The following is a 21039-nucleotide window of genomic DNA, read 5'->3' as shown; positions in this document are numbered from 1 at the left end:
GCAGCTTCAACACGATACCACAGTTCATCAAGAGCAGTGGCTGGCGTATTGTGACGAGCCAATTGCTCGGTCACCATTGACCACACGTTTTCAATTGGTGAGAGATCCGGAGAATGTACTGACCAGGGCAGCAGTCGAACATTTTCAGTATCCAGAAAGGCCCGTACAAGACCTGCAACATGCGGTCGTGCATTATCCTGCTGAAAGGAGGTTTTCGCAGGGATCGTATGAAGGGTAGAGCCACGGGTCGTAACATATCTGAAATGTAATGTCCACTGTTCAAAGTGCCGTCAGTGCGAACAAGAGGTGACCGAGACGTGTAACCAATGGCAGCCCATACCGTCACGCCGGGTGATACGCCAGTAAGGCGATGACGATTACACGCTTCCAATGTGCGTTCACCGCGATGTCACCAAACACGGATGCGACCAGCATGATGGTGTAAACAGACCTGGATTCATCCGAAAAAATGACGTTTTGCCATTCGTGCACCCAGGTTCGTTGTTGCGTACACCATCGCAGGCGCTCCTGTCTGTGATTGAGCGTCAAGGGCAACCACAGCCATGGTCTCCGAGCTGGTAGTCCATCCTGCTGCAAGCCTCGTCGAACTGTTCGTGCAGATGGTTGTTGTCTTGCAAACGTCCCCATCTGTTGACTCAGGGATCGAGACGTGGCTGCACGATCCGTTACAGCCACGTGGATAAGATGCCTGTCATCTCGACTGCTAGTGATACGAGGCCGTTGGGATCCAGCACGGCGTTGCGTATTACCCTCCTGAACCCACCGATTCCATATTCTGCTAACAATCACTGATTCTCGACCAACGCGAGCAGCAATGTCGCGATACGATAAACCGCAATCGCGATAGGCTACAATCCGACCTTTATCAAAGACGGAAACGTGATGGTACGCATTTCTCCTCCTTACAAGAAGCATCACAACAACGTTTCACCAGGCAACGCCGGGGAACTGCTGTTTGTGTATGAGAAATCAGTTGGAAACTTTATTCATGTCAGCACGTTGAAAGTGTCGCCACCCGCGCCAACCTTGTATGAATGATCTGAAAAGCTAATCATTTGCATATCACAGCATCTTATTCCTGTCGGTTAAATTTCACGTCTGTAGCACGTCATCTTCGTGGTGTAGCAATTTTAATGGCCAGTAGTGTATCATTTGCATGCCAGTTTTATTATGTTAGTACACATGCTAGCAGCATTTTCTCACAAACTTAATCAATATAGTAGACACACGTAACAGAGACAATAATACTCACTCCGTCCGAACAGGCCTCAGAAGGCCTAATGGTACTGACCGACCGCCGTGTCATCCTCAGTTGATGGGCGTTATTGGACGCGTGCATGGAGGAGCATGTGGTCAGCAGGACATCAAGTCATCAATAATATATTATTCTTCACTGTTCTCAACGGTCTACCAAGGCTTGGGTAACTTTCCAATTCCACGAATGTAGAAATCACGTGGTTTTGAGGCGAAGAACTCGTCAAGCTGTTTTCGGAGCGCATTTTCATTCGGGAAGGAGGTTCCCTGAAGGTTGTACGATAGAGATCGGGAAACGTAAAATCTGAGGCCACCAGACCAGGTGAATAAGGTGGGTGCGGAATTACTCCCCAACGCTTGTGTAGTATTTTTTGTCAGTCTAGCAGAATGCGTCCAGGCGTTACCATGGAGTAGCATCACTTCACGCCATTTTCCTGGTTTTTGTTCTTGGATGGCGTCAGCAAAACGTCTCCGTTATTGACAACCAATATCAGTAGTGATGGTTACACCCCGGGGAAGAAGTTCTTAGTACACCAAACCGTCGTTGTTCCACAGATGCGTAACATTACCTTTTGTGGGAGCACACAGAACTTTGTAGGAAGGGTTGCTGCTTTGTTTTGGCTGAACCATTCCTTTACTTTCCTTATATTAGCATGAAGACACAGTAATGACACAGAATAGGAATGGTCGGTGTTGTTCACGAGCCAATTGATGACTTACGGACAGCCGCTGAGTTTTGTGATTTTGGTGCAGAGCATACGGTACCAATACACCCGAATTTTGAACCGTCGCCATTGCAAGCAAATGTCACACGATAGTGGAATGATCACAGTTCATCGGATTAACCTGTTCCCGAGTACACTGACGTGGATCATTGTGGATTAATGCATTTAAACAATCTTCATCAAACCCCTGAAGGTCTGCCTGAACGTAGCGAGTCACTAATCTCAAAACGATCCTCCTTCAAACGGGAAAACCATTTTTTATCCGTGCTCTGTCCACTGGCATTATCCCACACACGGCGCAAATGCTTCTGGCTGCGACCGCTGCTGTCACCCTACTGAACTCAAACAGAAGAATATGTGGCAAATCGTCCGATTTTTCCACTTGGCACACCGTTTCCTAATGTCCATAGCTCCACTCACAATGCCCATATGACCAAAGAACTATATGTAGATTCATATAGCAACAGTGAACCACAAATAAAAAATGACAATCGATAAATAAACCCACAGCAACCGTAGTACCAACATATAAAACAAAATCTCTACGAACTTATGCGCGAACCTTACGTCTCAGCGCCAGGCTTGGAGATGTGAATACTGCCATCGTAAGGATGGATGACGGTCGGTGTTCAAATGGGCGCTAAATCTGGGACTTAAATATATGCAAAGGAATGACAAGTAATTTTAATGTCTCATTCGCACTTAATTAGCTCTTAATTCCAGAACACTTGCCCCCTATTCTTCGCGGCAGTATAGCAATGCCGTGTCAGGAAGGAATTGCTTATTTGTTGTTGTTGTGGTCTTCAGTCCTGAGACTGGTTTGATGCAGCTCTCCATGCCACCCTATCCTGTGCAAGCTTTTTCATCTCCCAGTACTTACTGCAACCCACATCCTTCTGAATCTGCTTAGTGTATTCATCTCTTGGTTTCCCTCTACGATTTTTACCCTCCACGCTGCCCTCCAATCCAAAATTTGTGATCCATTGATGCCTCAGACATTTCCTAATAACCGGTCCCTTCTTTTTGTCAAGTTGTGGCACATACTCCTCTTCTCCCCAATTCTATTCAATACCTCCTCATTAGTTATGTGATCTACCCACCTAATCTTCAGCATTCTTCTGTAGCACCACATTTCGAAAGCTTCTATTCTCTGCTTGTCCAAACTATTATCGTCCATGTTTCACTTCCATACATGCCTCTACTAGGCAGAAAATATTGTCGGTACATGGAAGGTCCGCTTGCCACTTTGCCCTCCAGAGGTTTCGAACATACTTCCACAGGATGTTAAACGTAAATTTGTTCAATCACTCATTCCACCGAACCTCCACTGCTGCCAGTCGGTCTCCTTGGCTGAGTGGTCAGCGCGTGTGACTGACATGCAGCGGACTCGAGTTCGATTCCCGACCGAACTGGAGGTTTTCTCCGCTCGGAGACTGGGTATTATGTCGTACTCGTGATCATTTCATCATCATAATCGACACGAAATTCGCCCGATGTGGCGTCAACTGATAAGTATTGCAACTAGGTGGCCGAAGTTCCCCTTCTGAGAAGTCCCGGCCATGAATTCCATTCGATAATTTCATTTCATTGTTGCGATGTGATCCAGCTCAGCACGAGTAGTAAATGACCTGAGAGGTAGTACAAACGACGCATACTGGTGTGCATTACATTTGCAAAATCCGTCTATTTGACCACGTTATAGCTTCATAGGTTCAGTTAGGATTGTGGCTACCAAACGTATCTAGTATCTTAGCTATGCCATAACACACTACAAAAACCTTCACAAATTCCTTGTCTGTTGCTGATGCACGGAGGCATTTCAATACTCAGATCTTGTAATAATTGTTTATGTACTTCTGTAACCATTTTTATTATGTGTCCGTTCTATATTTCTGTGTTCCCTTGTCTATTCCTATCTCGTCTGCTACAGATAGTGTGCGAAGATCTGTGTGTGATTATTAGGTTCATGGGTACGGATTCTTTGAGTGGTAGTGGCTGTTTAGACAAATTCTGGTAGAGATTAGTAGAGTCATGTTGGGTCAAAAAGACAATAGTGGCTCCTGGTCAGCAGCTGTTCTGTAGATTGGTACAGGTAGCTGGCACCTATTTTCTCTACTTTTTCCGATTTTATTGTGTTGGCCTGGTCCAGTAGCATGGGGATCTCACCATTACCTGAGGCCTCGGTAAGTTCATATATTGTTCCAGGTCATCTCCACTAATGTATTAACTCAGCACCACATGCACAGCATTATCAAGCTATAAAGACAAATATGCTATTTTGCGTTACTTTAGGGCCACAAGAAATGTAATAGTATGTTGATGAAAAATACATTAACTCATGTTTGTGTGTTTTTTTTTTTTTTTAGCGGTACATATCTGTTATGTTAGGCATTTGAAGATACAGATCAATTAAATTTTGGCTTGTGAATAACTACATATCAGTAGTAGGGCAATGACAGTTCTGAACCACTACGACTGTAGGGGTTACATACATTCAGGGGCCAACTTGACTGAATTATGACCCCCTTCCTCTCCACTTAAGCTACTGTTACAGTAATTGATTAATGACCCTCTGGGGATAATCCCTCATTCTGAGAACACTCCACCACCCCACCAATCTCCCTCAGCCTCTCACCCCCTCTGGGAAATCCCCAGCCACTCCCTCCTCCCCCTCACCGATACAAGCATATTTTTACATGAAATTCTTTGACTAATTAATTAAATTGTTAAATTAACTAATTCCTCCCTTCTGAGAAATCCCCAGCCCCCTCTCGCCTCCCCCACTTGCCTTTCCCTCCCAGAAAAAATTGGTGGGAAAAAGGCTCAATCTATGCTGGACTGGAAGGATCCCCCAACAAGATATTCAACAACATTGCAGATGGTATATTGTTTATTTATAAAATTCAATTCACAAGGTTTGGAGCTCTATTTTATTCATCTGTAAAAGCTTATCATTCTCTGCTGTTTTGGAAGTTGCAGGTGTTGTAAAATACACCGAAAAGAAGTAATTAAAGAGATCGCTTTTTCCCAATGGCACAACGAATACTGTCACAAAGTCGATATCACCATAACCCACTGCATGTAATTGGAGGCAGACAGACAGGTTGCAGCGGCATCCACAACAGCTACAGCATCGTAAGTAGTATATATATATATATATATATATATATATATATATATATATATATATATATATATATATATATATCGTATACATAATATGCTGCTGTTATTTAAGAGTCAGTAAGTCTTAGCTGTTGTACATGATTTAGAGGATCAAAATAACGTTAACTCTCTTACTAGGTATTTCACAGTACTGAATTTATGTCATCTTATTGTTTCACTATATGTCCAGTGGACAGTTCATTACTTAGCTGCTAAAAGCCAGGAACAACAGCCACAGCAGCAGCATTATAAGTAGCATACATTTTCTTCTTCATAGTACTGTGCATATACATAACATGCTGCTGTTAGACAAAAATTTCATCGTATATGTAAAACATGTTGCATGTTCTTAGTTGTTCTTGCAGATGATATCGAGGAGCAGAAGGAGAGAGGGACTTTAATAGCATCTCCATCACAGCTATCGTGCAAGTACATATTCGACCATGAAATTTTTTTCTTAGTTTCATGTTTGTACGTTTTTCTTATACACTGAAGATCCAAAGAAACTGGTACACCTGCCTAATTTCGGGTAGGGCTCACGCAAGCATGCAGAAGTGCCACAACACGACATGGCATGGACTAGACTGATGTCTGAAATAGTGTTGGAGGGAACTGACACCACTAATCCTGCAGGGCTGTCCATAAAACCATACGAGTACGAGGGACAGAGATGTCTTCAGAATAGCACATTACAAGGCATTCCAGATAGGCTCAATAATGTTCATGTCTAGAGAGTTTGGTGACCGGTAGAAGTGTTTAAACTCAGAAGAGTGTTCCAGGAGCAGCACTGTAGCAATTCTGGACGTGTGGGGTGTCGCACTGTCCTGCTGAAATTGCCCAAATTCGTCGGAATGCACACAGGTCAGGGATGGATGCAGATGACCACACAGGATGCTTATGTATCTGTCACCTGTCAGAGTCGTATCTAGATGTATCAGGGGTCCCATATAATTCCAGCTTTACACGCAGGGTCCATGGATTCATGAGGTTGTCTCCATACCCATACGCATCCATCCACTCGATACAATTTGAAACGAGACTCGTCTGACCGGATAACATGTTTCCAGTTATCAACAGTCCAATGTCAGTGTTGATGGGACCAGGCAACGCGTAAAACTATGTGTCGTACAGTCATCATGGATACACGAATACGCCTTTGGCTCCAAAAGCCCATATCAATGATGTTTTGTTGAATTGTTCACACGCTGACACTTGTTGATAGCCCAGCATTGAAATATGCAGCAATTTGCGGAAGGGTTGCACACCTGTCACATTGAAGGATTCTTTTGAGTCGACGTTGGTCCCGTACTTGCAGGATGTTTTTCCGGTCGGAGATTGATGTTTTAGCGGATTCCTGATACACATGCTACACTCGTGTAATGGTCGTACGGGAAAATCGCCACTTCATCGCTATCTCGGAGATACTGTGATGCATCGCTAGTTGCGCCGACAATGACACCACGTTCAGACTCACTTAAATCTTGATAATATGCCTTTGTAGCAGCAGTAACTGAGCTAACAACTGCGCCAGACACTTGGTGTTTTATATAGGCGCTTCCGACCACAGCGCTGTATTCTGCCTGTTTACATATCTCTGTATTTGAACATGCATGCCTGTACCAGTTTCTTTGGCACTTCAGTGCAATAAATCAATATGTTGCTGTTGTAGGTGATTTCGGAGACCTTGGCTGATTGATCCATGGTGGGGCCTGACCAATATAAGTAATTTGCACATGTACTCATTCTAATTACAAATGACCGGTATTCTTTCTTTCCTCGCAGCAGCAGGTGATGTCTAGAACAATGTACTTATTTCTTGTTAATCTTTCTGTGTAGCACCACTGTCCATGAATTATGCAGTGGAATGGGTACAAGAAGCAGAGAAGAAATCACCAAGAAGACGCGGTCTGATGTGGCACGCTCCATAATGTAAGATGGACTTCGTCGCTGTGGGGAAAGCCACCACAGCAAAAGCAGTCACATGCGCCATCCGTCTCACTCAGTGCCTCCAACAGCTGTACCGCCCCAGCACCACTTTGCATCTATGGACCACCCTCCCTCTAGAAATTGGCTCAGGATTGTGGCAACGTCCATCTCCTCAGCTGCACCTGCAGCCCGGCTGCCTATACTGGGGAAACGCTCAATTCTTGCCCGAACTGCATGGGATGTGCACCTTCCTGCTCCTCTGTGCAACAGTCATCAGCAACAGCATCATCATCAATTAGTTGTAGTTATTGTAATATTAGATGCAACCCTGTGGTATCAGCAGTTCTCGCTCCTGTCCTTTAGTGAAGGACATCAGAATAGTAATACCCCAAGTAGAATACTCGGACCGCGTACGCCTCTGAGGAGCGAAAATCGTTCACTAGGGTCGAGGATCCAGCAGGAGGCTACCGAGACCCTGTAAGATTTCCGACAGTGTGCCTTCCTGTTCTGCACGGAAGAAACAAGTCTTCACTATCTTTGGGGGGAAAATGGCGTGATAACACTGAGCACATCAATCGCCGGTTGGTTTCGCGAGTCCAGCTTGAGTGCTATACTGGACTGGTTTTCTGAGATGGTCAGCTAAAGTACTCAGCCGAATACTACACCTCGACATCCATACGCATGTCTATGATCCAGTAAGTGGAGGTCCAGCTATATCGAACTTCCTGATAATATAGCTCATAGGCCGGCTGGAGTGGCCGAGCGGTTCTAGGCGCTATAGTCTGGGGCCGCGCGACCGCTACGGTCGCAGGTTCGAATCCTGCCTCGGGCATGGATGTGTGTGATGTCCTTACGTTAGTTAGTTTAAGTAGTTCTAAGTTCTAGGGGACTGATGACCACAGCAGTAAAGTTCCATAGTGCTCAGAGCCATTTATAGCTGATAAGAAAGCATATATTAATTTTGAAACTAGAAAATGGTTCAAATGGCTCTGAGCACTATGGGACTTAACAGCCATGGTCATCAGTCCCCTAGAACTTAGAACTACTTAAACCTAACTAACCTAAGGACAGCACACATCACCCAGTCATCCTAAGGAAATGCAATCCGAAAACAAAGGAAGTAGGTTACAGTACGCTTGTTCGCCCATTGCTTGAATACTGCTCAGCAGTGTGGGATCCGTACCAGATAGGGTTGATAGAAGAGATAGAGAAGATCCAACGGAGAGCAGCGCGCTTCGTTACAGGATCATTTAGTAATCGCGAAAGCGTTACGGAGATTATAGATAAACTCCAGTGGAAGACTCTGCAGGAGAGACGCTCAGTAGCTCGGTACGGGCTTTTGTCAAAGTTTCGAGAACATACCTTCGCCGAAGAGTCAAGCAGTATATTGCTCCCTCCTACGTATATCTCGCGAAGAGACCATGAGGATAAAACCAGAGAGATCTGAGCCCACACAGAGGCATATCGACAATCCTTCTTTCCACGAACAATACGGTACTGGAATAGAAGGGAGAACCGATAGAGGTACTCAAGGTACCCTCCGCCACACACCGTCAGGTGGCTTGCGGAGTATGGATGTAGATGGATGTAGATGAGGCAGAGAAAATCCCTGGCCCCGCCGGGAATCGAACCCGGGAACCCGTCCGTGGGAAGCGAGAACGCTACCGCACGACCACGAGCTGCGGACCAACTAGAAAAGATCAGGCTTGTTTGCATGGTCAGTCCTGGCTTCCGAGAGAAGTTACAATCATAAGAAACATCCTCAGCACACATCTCAGTACGGTAGATACCTTGAGATTCGTAAGTGGTGTAACTTTGATGGTATCAAGCCCCCCGTTAAACTCTAGGATGTACCTAAATTTGAGGCTTTGAACACCGGAATATAGGCTTACATTAATGGCCTGGAGAAACGCAAGTCAACTGAGCGGGATGAGCAAATAGTATTTGGGCCTGTCCATTTCTCAAAACTTGCAGATGAACGTAAGATGCATGCAAACGTACTGTTATTATAAGATGAGAAAAATAAAGGTAGGTATCCTTATGTTTGGATCAAAGACGTGTCTCGACTGCTGTTCTCTCAATTGAGTAAAAATGAACACGAAAAGCATATTTCCTTAAGGTGCCTCACTGCCTTTTCAAAAATAGAGAATTTAGCGTAGTGTCTAGAAGATGGCGGTTCCAAGGATTCGGTACATGTTATTATGCCTACTGCGAAAAACACATTCTTGAAGTCCAAGAATGTTCACCGTCAGGAGCAAAGCCCGTTTGTGGTGTACGCCGACTTTAAATGCCTCCTTGCTCCTGTGACCCTCTGTGAAGATGACCCTACAGCCTCACATAATATCTTTACAGAAAACCACGTACCATATGTGCTGCGTTTCAAATTATGTCGTCCTATGCTTCAAGTCGTAACTGCTACAGATCTTAAGTCGAGGATAATCCTGTGGCTTGGCTTCTCACTAAGCTTGAAAAACTATCATAGGAGATTGATAAGCTTTACAGCGACAACTTTCCCATGACCACATCGAAGGAGAATGAAGATCTGTTTGACTCTCATATTTGTGGCCTGCCGTTAGATAGAAAAACGGAAACTTCTCGTAGGACTCAATGTCATCTTATGGGAAAGTTCCGTGACGCAGGTCACAATACATCCAATTTGAAATCTCATTTACCAAGGCACATACCCGTTTTTTCACTTAATTTAAACGGGTATGCCGCTCACTTTCTTATTGAGCATTTTGCTGATTTCGGCTGGGAGAAAAATCACATCAGTGTCCCGTCTGAGAGCGTTGAGAAATGTATTTCATTCTCCAAACGAATGACGCCAAGAATTACTCTCAGTTTCCCTGATTCGCTACGCTGTATGCAGGCACCACCCCTGAAACTCGTAGAAACTATACCTAGGGAGGATATGCATATCACTCGAGCTGCATTTCCCGACGAGGAAAAGCTCAACTCGTGACTGGAACGCTGTTTTCCCATACGAGTATCTGCGTAGCATGCCAAATCTCAACGAAACCGCAAGTATTACGGAGATGCTCCGAGAACTCAAATAGGAATCTCTGAAGGGGAGGAGACAAATTATAGAGGAACACTATTTAGAAAATTTAGATACGGCATTTGAAAACTACAGAACGATTCTATTGCCGCCTACATACATTTCGAATACCGATCACGAAGGTAAGATACGAGAAATTAGGACTCATACGGAGTCATGTAGACACTCGTTTTTCCCTCTTCTATTTGCGAGGGGAACAGTGGTACAAGGTACCCTCCGCCACGAACTGTTCGGTGGCTTGCGGAGTATGTATGTAGGTGTAGATGACGCCCTCCAGCCATCCTGCTGTAGTATTAGCGACAATACGCAGGAAACTCAATCTTTTGCTAAACTCAGTTGCGGACGACTGATTTCCGCAAATTATCTCTCTTGTACTGATATTGCATGTACCTCTAGGAGAGACGGTATGTCACTGTTCACTATGATTAAGTTTATGCAGTTACGCCCATTGCACAAAATAAGAGTCACCCCCTTAAAAGAGCACAGTGGTTGCTTTGGAGGGTTGTAGACGGTATTGAACTGGTACACGGTGGTCATGTGACCCTGCAATGCTGACGAAAGTCATCTCATGGAAGCGTACATGCCAGTCGGCTGTATAGAATCAGCAAAATAAATGGTCGACATGGAGATATAACAGAATGATAAAAGGACCCATCATGTTTGAACGTGCCCACGACCACAAAGTAAATGATGTGGCACGTTTTGTTGGTGTATCAACACAGAATGTCTTAACGTGTCTGCAAGGAATGGTGCACCACTCACACAGTGGTTGCATAGATTCTAACCAACAGGGGCTGGAGAAGAGTGTCAACCCTGTCTATGACAATGTTTCCAACCCGACAAGAATTGCGATACATCTCGATCAGAGTCCGGGGAAACATTGTAAAGGGAACTGCATGCAGTGGATATTTGGAATAGAATACCTGTCAAAGGCCATTACACACAGCAGCTCCTAAAGGCTGGGATACATATCAGAGTTGTTTGCTCTCAGACAGTGTGGTACTCTCAGGCAGTACTCTCAGAAATTTCACTGATAATTGCCGTCTGGTAGTTTCAAGCGAGTACCTTCTGTAAGTTCCATAAAGTCTTGCGAGAGTAGATCTAAGCGTTTATACCCAGCAGGGTGAGAGTGTCTGTTAGAGGTGAAGATCACTCTTCCCGAGATTTTTTCTGCCTTTGTTCTATGTGTGAAGAAAGAGGTTGCGATGGAACAGTATTGGGCTGCAGCTACACTTTTAATACTTTTAGCAGCAAATTAAAAAAAAAAAAAACACAAATGACCGTGTTCGCGTTGGATAAGACAGCTGATTAGGTGGCGAGATGATTTTGGAGCGTGCAAGAATCTCATTGTAGGGGCTGTAATGGAAAATCCACAACATCAGAATTTTACGAGATTGACGGAAATGGAGAAGAAAGAAATATTATTTGTAATTGGACCCAACATTGCCAATCTACTTACTATTATGCTTAAATCCATTACTGTTAACGACACACTGCTTGTGACACTAATATTTCTAGCGTCAGATAACGGTACATTCATTCTGTTTAACATTTGGTAAAGTAATAATTACAATGAAATAAAATTACACCAATTTTATCTTGATACCCATAGACGCTCAATAGTCAAATAGGGTGGATATCTGATTAACGAAGCATTTCTGGAGAGGCATTTATCTGAACGTTTTGACCTGTATTGAGGAACCGCTTGTAATTATAGATTACGCTGTAGTACTTGTAAATAAATAGCAGTTTTGAGAGTTCCAGAACGAAGAAGTTCAAACACCATTCACTTATTTCTCTGTGTTAATTGGTCTACGTTATAAAAATATTTTGCTTGATTCCTTGAATAGTGGGTGTTCTGGTAAGTGTTAAAAACTATAACTATTTTGCCAACAAACTTCCCTTCTTATTTCTATTTTTGTAGTCCAGCAACTGTACGATCCATAACGCTGCTCTTTCCTCTAAAAACTAATTAAATACACTAATTCATCTGGAGTCCACTTCCTGGCAGCTTTTTTTACTACTTCATCGCTGACATTCACTAAAAGTGATTATCCTTCGTGACAGTAGTCTGAACTGTTCGAACAATGCCGATACCCGTTTAAGAGCGGAACGATCCATTGTTGTGAAGCAGTGTGTAGCAAGCAACTCTTCCATTAGTATTTTCATATTTACGTGGGATCGAGTCTTTACAGTGAGGACTATTTTCGTTTATAATTTTATATGTCTACGATAATATTGTGTGTTGTCTGCTGCGTAGCACTGTTTAAGTCTACAACTTTCGAAGTAGGCTAAGGCTTGTGCTGTTCGTTCAGGAGGTAAAAAGGCGATTTCTTCGTTTAGAAACATTCCACGGCTGCTTATTATGCTTCAAAACAAGGAATGTCGTAGGAACTAGTGCGTTACAGCGGCAAAATGTATTACTAAGGTGTGGTAGTGCACAAATTGTGAAATGCGGCATATATCTGGGATGCAATATGGCCGTTCAGCGATCTCCAAGTACTCTCAGCTCTTCTGACGATTCCTGTACAGTTTTACTCGTTTGAGAGCTACGACGAGCAGCTCTCGGGAGATGAAAGTTGCTGTTTACACGAGAGGACTCCAAGGCGCGACTATGTAAGATCTTGCTCCAGTTTACAACACTGCGGGCGAGCTGACTATTGGCGCTGTTTACGTGACACGTACTACTCGCAGCAGCTCTCTGAAAGTGAAAAACTCTCATTTGTATGGCGTAAAGCGCACGTCTTCAGTGGGCCAAACAACACACAAATTGAGCAGCAGCTGTGGCACGTGTGTAGTGTGGTACGACGAGTCGCGATTTTGTCTCCTCTCAAATGCTATATTCGACCTCCTTTTGCTCGGTTCTGTGCATGTACATCTACATCTACATGGATACTCTGCAAATCACATTTAAGTGCCTGGCAGAGGGTTCATCGAACCGCCTTCACAATTCTCTATTAGTCCAATCTCGTATGGCGCCTGGAAAGAACGAACACCTATATCAATTCGAACGAGCTCTCATTTCCCCTATTTTATCGTGGTGATCGTTTCTCCCTTTGTAGGTCGGTGTCAACATATTATTTTCGCATTCTGAGGAGAAAGCTGATGATTGGAATTTCGTGAGAAGATTCCATCGCAACGAAAACCGCCTTTCTTTTAATGATGTCCACCCCAAATCCTGTATTATTTCTGTGGCACTCTCTCACATATTTCGCGATAATACAAAACGTGCTGGCCTTCTTTGAACTTTTTCGATGTATTCCGTCAGTCCTATCTGGTAAGGATCCCACATCGTGCAGCAGTATTCTAAAGGAGGCCGGACGAGCGTAGTGTAGGCACTCTCCTTAGTAGATCTGTTACATTTTCTAAGTGTCCTGCCAATAAACGCAGTCTTTGGTTAGCCTTCCCCACAACATTTTCTCTGTGTTCCTACTAATTTAAATTGTTCGTAGTTGTTATACCTAGGTAATTAGTTGAATTTATGGCTCTTAGATTAGACTGATTTATCGTGTAACCGAAGTTTAACGAATTCCTTTCGCCACTCATGTGGATGACTTCACACTTTTCGTTATTTAGGGTCAACTGCCACTTTTCTCACCATTCAGATATCTTTTCTAAATCGTTTTGCAATTTGTTTTGATTTTCTGATCACTTTATTAGTCGATAAACGACAGCGCTATTTGCAAACAACCTAAGACGGTTGCTCAGATTGTCCCCCAAATCGTTTATACACATACGGAACAGCAAAGGGCCTATAATATTACCTTGGGGAACGCCAGAAATCACTTCTGTTTTACTCGATGACTTTCCGTCAATTGCTACGAACTATGACCTCTCTGACAGGATATCACAAATCCAGTCACATAACTGAGACGATATTCCATAAGTACGCAATTTTAGTACAAGCCGCTTGTGTGGTACAGTGTCGAAAGCCTTCCGGAAATCCAGAAATACGGAATTGATCTGAAATCCCTTGTCAGTAGCACTCAACACTTCATGTGAATAAAAAGCTAGTTGTGTTTCACAGGAACGATGTTTTCTATAACCATGTTGACTGTGTGTCAAGTGACAGTTTTCTTCGAGGTAATTCATAATGTTTCAACAAAATGTATGTTCCAAAATCATGCTGCATATCGACGTTAACGATATGTGCCTGTAATTTAGTGGACTACTCATACTACCTTTCTTGAATATTGGTGTGACCTGTTCAACTTTCCTGTCTTTGGGTACGGATCATTCGTCGAGCCAACAGTTGTATATGATTGTTAAGTATGGAGCTAATGCATTAGCATACTCCGAAAGAAACCTAATTGGTATACAGTCTGGACCAGAAGGCTTGCTTTTATTAAGTGAATTAAGTTGCTTCACTACTCCGAGGATATATACTTCTACGTTACTCATGTTGACAGCTGTTCTCGATTCGAATTCTGTGATAGTTACTTCGTCTTCTTTTGTGAAGACATTCCGGAAGGCTGTGTTTAGTAACTCTGCTTTGGCAGCACTGTCTTCGATAGTATCTCCATTGCTATCGCACAGAGAAGGCACTGATTGTTTCTTGCCGCCAACGTCCTTCACATATGATCTGAATTTCTTAGGATTTTCTGCCAGGTTTCCAGACAAAGTTTCGTTGTTGAACCATCTCGCATTGAAGTCCGTGCTAAATTTCGAGCTTCTGTAAAGGATCGCGAATCTTGGGGATTTTACGTCTGTTTAAATTTGGCATGTTTGTTTCCCTGTTTCTGCTACAGTGTTCTAACCCGTTTTGCGTGCCAAGGAGGATCAGCTCCGTCGTTTGTTAATTTATGTGGTATAGATTTCTCAATTGCTGCCGATATTATTTCTTTGAATTCAAGCCACATCTGGTCTACACTTTTTTATCAATTTGGAATGAGTGGAGACTGTCTGTCGGGGAGGCGTCAAGTGAATTTTTATCTGCTTTTTTGAATAGGTGTATCTTTCGCTTATTTTTGGAGGATTTGGGGATTACAATATTCAGTCTCCCTATTACAACCCTGTGTTCACTAATCCCTGTATCGGTTTTGATGCTCGACATGGCATGGTCTCCTCGCTTGGAAGTCCCCTACAGAAATATTGGCCGTGCTGCCTCCACAGTCGTCCGTAACTGCGAAAGTGTTGCCGGTGCATAATTTTGTGCACGAACTGACCTCTCAATTATGTTCCTTGTAGGCCAACGTGGGTGGCCAAATCATTCGCTTGAATTGTTCACAATGTTCTTCAAACCACTCAGTCGGTCGGTAATTTGAATACTTTCAGTAACCAAGGGGTGCCCACTCTTTTAAATCTTCATTATGAGTATGTTGTGATCACTGCCGTTCTCCAAGTTTAGAACAGCCGTTTGCACAAATCTGCACGCATACTTTCCAGGGAGAAAAAATGAAAACGTTGTAATATACAGTTGACACTATATATAATTCTACTAGAGGAAGCAGATGACTTAGAAATGCAGTTGAACGGAGTGGACCGTCTGTTGAAAGGAGGTTATAAAATGAACATTAACAAAAGCATAGCAAGGGTAATGGTATGTACTCGGAATTAAATCAGGCGATGATGAGGGAATTAGATTAAGAAACAAGAAACCAAAAGTAGCGGTAGAGGTTTGATATTTGGACAGGGAAATAACATATGATGGCCGTAGTATAGAGGATAAAAAAATGTAGAATGACAACGGCAAGAAAGGCGTTTCTGTGGAAGAGAAATTTGTTGACATGTAATATAAATTTAAGTTTCTGCAGGCCTTTTCTGAAGTGTCTCAAGTGTACCCTTGTATGGAAATGAAACATGGAGAATAAGCAGTTCAGTTAAGAACCGAACACAAGCTTTTGAAAAGGGGTGCTACAGAAGAATTCTGAAGATTAGATGGGTAGAATGTGTAATTAACGACGAGGTAGTGAACAGAACTGGGGAGAAAAGAAATCTGTGGCATAACTTGGCAAAGAAGCAAAAAGATCGGTTGATAGGACTCATTCTGAAGGGAAATATGGGTGATAATGGCAGCGAGGGAAACCAAGGACAGAGCAGAGTAAGCAGGTTCGAATAGATGTGGGTTGCTGTAGTTTTTCGGAGATGGAGACGCTTGCGGAGAACAGAATCGCTTGGAGAGCGGAAGCAAACCACTCTTCGGGCTGAAGATAAAGACAAGAATAACGGTCCTGGTCTGACGAACACTCAGGCACCATATAGCTCCCTCTAATGTCTCACCCAATTACCAGATCGTAATACCACAGGAAATATATGAGACAGTTTAGAACAGTTGGTGAAACGTAGCCGTCAGTGTCACCGCATTTTGGTAGCTCTACAGGATTAAATTATCAATGAGTATTTAATGGTACGCTTTCACGTTTTTCAGTGAATTGTTTATTACTATTTTCTACAGGCTGTTTCGACGACCGAAACATTCTTCATCAGGAACTGCGAGCGATGTCACAATACAGTACTTGAACTCCAACCACTCAGGCTGGAGTCCAGATATCGACTAAGTGTGGTAAAGTGGCTCGTCACAACTGAAAAACACAACTGGATAGTTCATCAAAATACTGCCCGCAAAAATGGAATCAAGGAGCCTGTTAACACACTAAATTACTTCATTAATCAACAAACCGAGAAAACCCAGAGAAATCATATGAAAGAGTGGCACCAGCTGGAAAGGACATATCTGAAGAAACTTTTGGACTCTCCTTCTCGTCGAATTGAAGGCATTGTCAAGTCTAGGGAAGACATTGCACGATATTAGCGTGAGGGGACTGATGACCATAGATGTTAAGTCCCATAGTGCTCAGAGCCATTTGCGTGATATCTCCGTGTTTTTACCTTTCTGAAAAACTACAAAGGACGCGGAGATATTATCACTAGACTTAAAGAATGGTTTGTAAAATGTCTCGACCGTATATGATGAGTCGCGTAAGACGTAACACCCCCTTTATTCATGGTGCGATTGCAGGTATCGACAAGCGGTGTTCGGTGAATCAAAGCCGACTATGAGGCACATACGTTGGTACATGTACAATAATCACAACGTTTATATTGACCGAGATAATGAGGCAAGTTCATGTTTTTTAAATGGCACGCTATTCTTTTTTTACCATCATTCGAAAGCCCTTGAAAAGACGCGTATGGTGATGTACCGTATGTTGCTATTGTGATTCAAACTTCGCTTAAAAGACGCTGGAAAATGAGGATTTACGCACGTAGCGTAGGCCGGGCATGCTGCATAGACCACGACAACTCGGCCTGTGCGCCGCGCGAGGTGTGTTTACAGTCTGCAGCCTCTTCCGACCGTCTCGACCTTCAATCGTACTATATTTCCTAGCGTCTTTAAAGAAAAGTTTGAATCACAATAGCAACATGCGTTACATCACTATACGCGTCTTTTCCAGAGCGTTCGAATGATGGTAAAAAAAGTACAGCGTCCCATTTAAAAAACATGTACTTGCTTCATTATCTCGGTCAATATAAATGTTGTGATTATTGTGCATGTACCAACGTATGTGCCCCATAGTCCGCTATGATTCGCCGAAAACCGCTTGCCGATACGTGCAATCGCCCCCGGAATAAAGAAAGGGAGTTCAAATGGCTCTGAGCACTATGGGACTCAACTGCTGTGGTCATAAGTCCCCTAGAACTTAGAACTACTTAAACCTAACTAACCTAAGGACATCACACACATCCATGCCCGAGGCAGGATTCGAACCTGCGACCGTAGCGGTCGTGCGGTTCCAGACTGTAGCGCCTTTAACCGCTCGGCCACTCCGGCCGGCAAAGAAAGGGAGTGTTACGTCTCACGCGACTCTCCCTCGTAACCGGTTTTGGTCAATATTTGATCATCGTGACACCCCCTTACAATGATTGTAGGCGGTGGCGATGAATGGAGCGGATGTTGTAACTCCACGAACGTCAACTGCTCGTTGAGTTACAAAACCTGCTCAATTCACCGCCACCACCTATCATCATGCTATGATGGTCTGAGGATAGTCAAACCCTGACCGAAGCCGGTTACCACTGAATTAAATGTTTTTGCTCTCGAGACTGTTTGTAATCCCTTTTTAAAGTACTTTAGCCGGACCACAGTTTCTCCACGAGAAATGTTCTCAAAAATTACTATCACCAAAGTGTTTGGTGTTGCATCAATGTCAAGGGTTTGAGAGTTGGCAATACTCTCTTAGGATTTAAAGGTTGGCTACAGCGCGCATACACAAGCTCTGGAATCTAAGATATTGTTGTCGTGCTTCGCAGCGCACGGATTAACTCGTGGCAGTTTTGAAGAGTGTAGGAGCCCGACTGCTGTGGTGCGCACGTGTGTTGGGTGAGGGGTCGTCGCCGAGCTGCCCTACTGCTGTGTCCGCCAGCAGCGACACGGGATTTGGTATTGAGTTGATATTTTTTTATAATTTGCAGCGCGCTTATTAATTTAAAGAAAAGGGTTTGTGCATGTGCGTAGCAGCAGACGGTAATTTTGATAATGATAGGAGTTGAATTCTTAAGGGAAACCATTGTTAGGCGAATAGATTAATTATTGATTTTTGTCATTGATTTCTTTTGTAATTGTCAGGGAACTGTTTCACTATGTATTTAATTGAGAAGTATTTCAGTCTGTCTCAAGAGTTTGATTAATTTGTAACATTGCTTTAATGCCACTGGAGGCAGATTTACATACGAAGCGATTGTTCAAAGATCTTCTAGCGTTTTGTTAATTGAATGAGAAAGAATCGCTTTCAGAATATAGTTCTTTTTAAAAAAGGGAATTACTTGTTTGGGTTATCATTTATCGAGTTTAGATTTGACCAAACCCTTTCTCTTGAATTATATGTAGTTGTAGTAAGCAGCAGCAGCCGCAGCAACAGCAGGAGCCGCCATACAGAACATGCATTACACGCAGCATGAATAATAGCTTTTTATGTTTTTGTTAAATGATGGAATGCAGCAGATCAAGCAGTGGCAGCAGAAAGACCAAGTAGGTTATCTGCTGCGCACAGGACCAAATAAAAAAAAAATAGTTTAGGCGATCTCTGTAATAGTAAAGTTAAGAAGAGTACAAGCACGAGATTTTCAGTAGAAAACACGAGATAAGAAGATAGAGCTCGCGACTTTCAGGTGTCGTACTGGTCTCAAGAGACTTTACGTTCCATAAAACGATAAAGCGCATTGGTGCCGCAAAGCAAACGGCTGGGATCGTCTGTTCTATGGCAGAGGCGTGACCGCAGACCATATCTCTGCCGCGCGAGCCACCTGCCGCTGTCTCCTGTTTCCGTCATTAGAACTGGTGAGCCGGGGGTGGGGGGGTTGGAGTGGGGTGGGGGGCCAGCGCTGCATCCCCAACTCTCGTCGTTGGGCGCGCTTTAATTTACAAGCAGCGCGGCTCGCTTTACGAGCGACTCCGTTCCGCTCTCTAACGGCAGTAGGAAACGCCAGTTGCGTCGGGCGGCTGCGTCACCTTTCAGCCGGCGTGAGTTGCGCCCGACGGAGTCGTATGTCGACCCTTCCGCAATAGCGACGGCGACTGCCGGTTAGTGCGGTTAGGTGCGCTTGCACCACGTACGACGCTGTATTTCAGCACGGGACGCCGTTGTTGTATAATAATCTGGGCTCCTATGTGTTCGAGTCAGGTGGTTCAATAGATAAGAAACCCGATTTGTAACTCAGGGAGAGCGGGTTTCAAATCCATGTCAGATCTTGTATTGTTTCCTTGAATTTCTGCAGGTGAATGGTTTATTTGAATTGGTCCTCTTCTTCTGTTTCCAGTTCACGTGTGGTTTCTACTGACACCTGTGTCGGCTGGTTTTTGAACTCTGACTTACATTTTCTTGGTTTCATCTTTTTGACCATAGCACCTTGACGTTTCATCGATGAAACACAGCGAGGAACATAAGCTATTAACAGCATACATTATCGTAATGGGCAGATACTGCCGTAACGATTTCACTTTGCAGACATTATGTAAAAAATCAAGAAACTGGAAGCGGGGCGATTGAAAAACCCAAGGAAAATGAACAGCAACCGTTGAGAGCAATGCAACTCAACATCGTAGCAGCTCTAACAAGCAACCTATCACGACGTTGCTGGTCAAAAGGTGCGGCCTGCTCCTCCTTCGTCCGTACACAACATGCACACGTCCTGACCATCCCAGCGAGACTAACTTAAGAAACAGACTGTAAAAGCACCTAATTATGCAACTTACTACCTTTCTGACTGGTCACCACTGGAGGCTGACGCCTTAGTGAGCTTATAGCTGGCTGTTCAGAAGAATTGATAGCTGCGCTACATACTGCGTGGCTCCACACACTGCAGCTACAAAAACGTGAGGTTACATTGAGAGGCACCCACATGCCTTGCTCATACTGTGGCATCAAGAAGTCAGGCCTGCAAGATGAGTGGTCTGCCAAGCGAGTGGATTCATTTTTTTATTTATCAAGTAACATGAACTCTAATACTCTCAATTAAGTTAAAAGTAATCCTCCTGCTTGGATATTACGCAACGGAAACGCACATCTTACTATTAGTAATTTACACAACACTGACTGTTCACTACGCACTGGCAATACCACATTTTATTTCTTATTTAACGGCTCTTATCAACACGCGGCCATCGCACTGAATATGAATGGCGCACACATTATAAATTCTGGATATCATGACAACATACAATTCGAAGGAAAAATCACTATCTTATTTATTCCGATAAATTCTATAACCTAAACACACAAATTCTATAACCTACAACAATAACACATGAGAAATTCCGCCCAGTGGGCATGGTTTTACATTGGTGATTCTCTACCTTATGGTCTCGTAATTATTTAACGCTACAGTGCACTTTCTAGATAGGATGGTGGATCTTTTTCTATATCTCACACTTCGACTCTCACAACCATCATC

The sequence above is a fragment of the Schistocerca cancellata genome, chromosome 2 (genome assembly GCF_023864275.1).
Source record: "Schistocerca cancellata isolate TAMUIC-IGC-003103 chromosome 2, iqSchCanc2.1, whole genome shotgun sequence".
NCBI lineage: Eukaryota > Metazoa > Arthropoda > Insecta > Orthoptera > Acrididae > Schistocerca > Schistocerca cancellata.
This window is presented reverse-complemented; position numbering follows the sequence as displayed.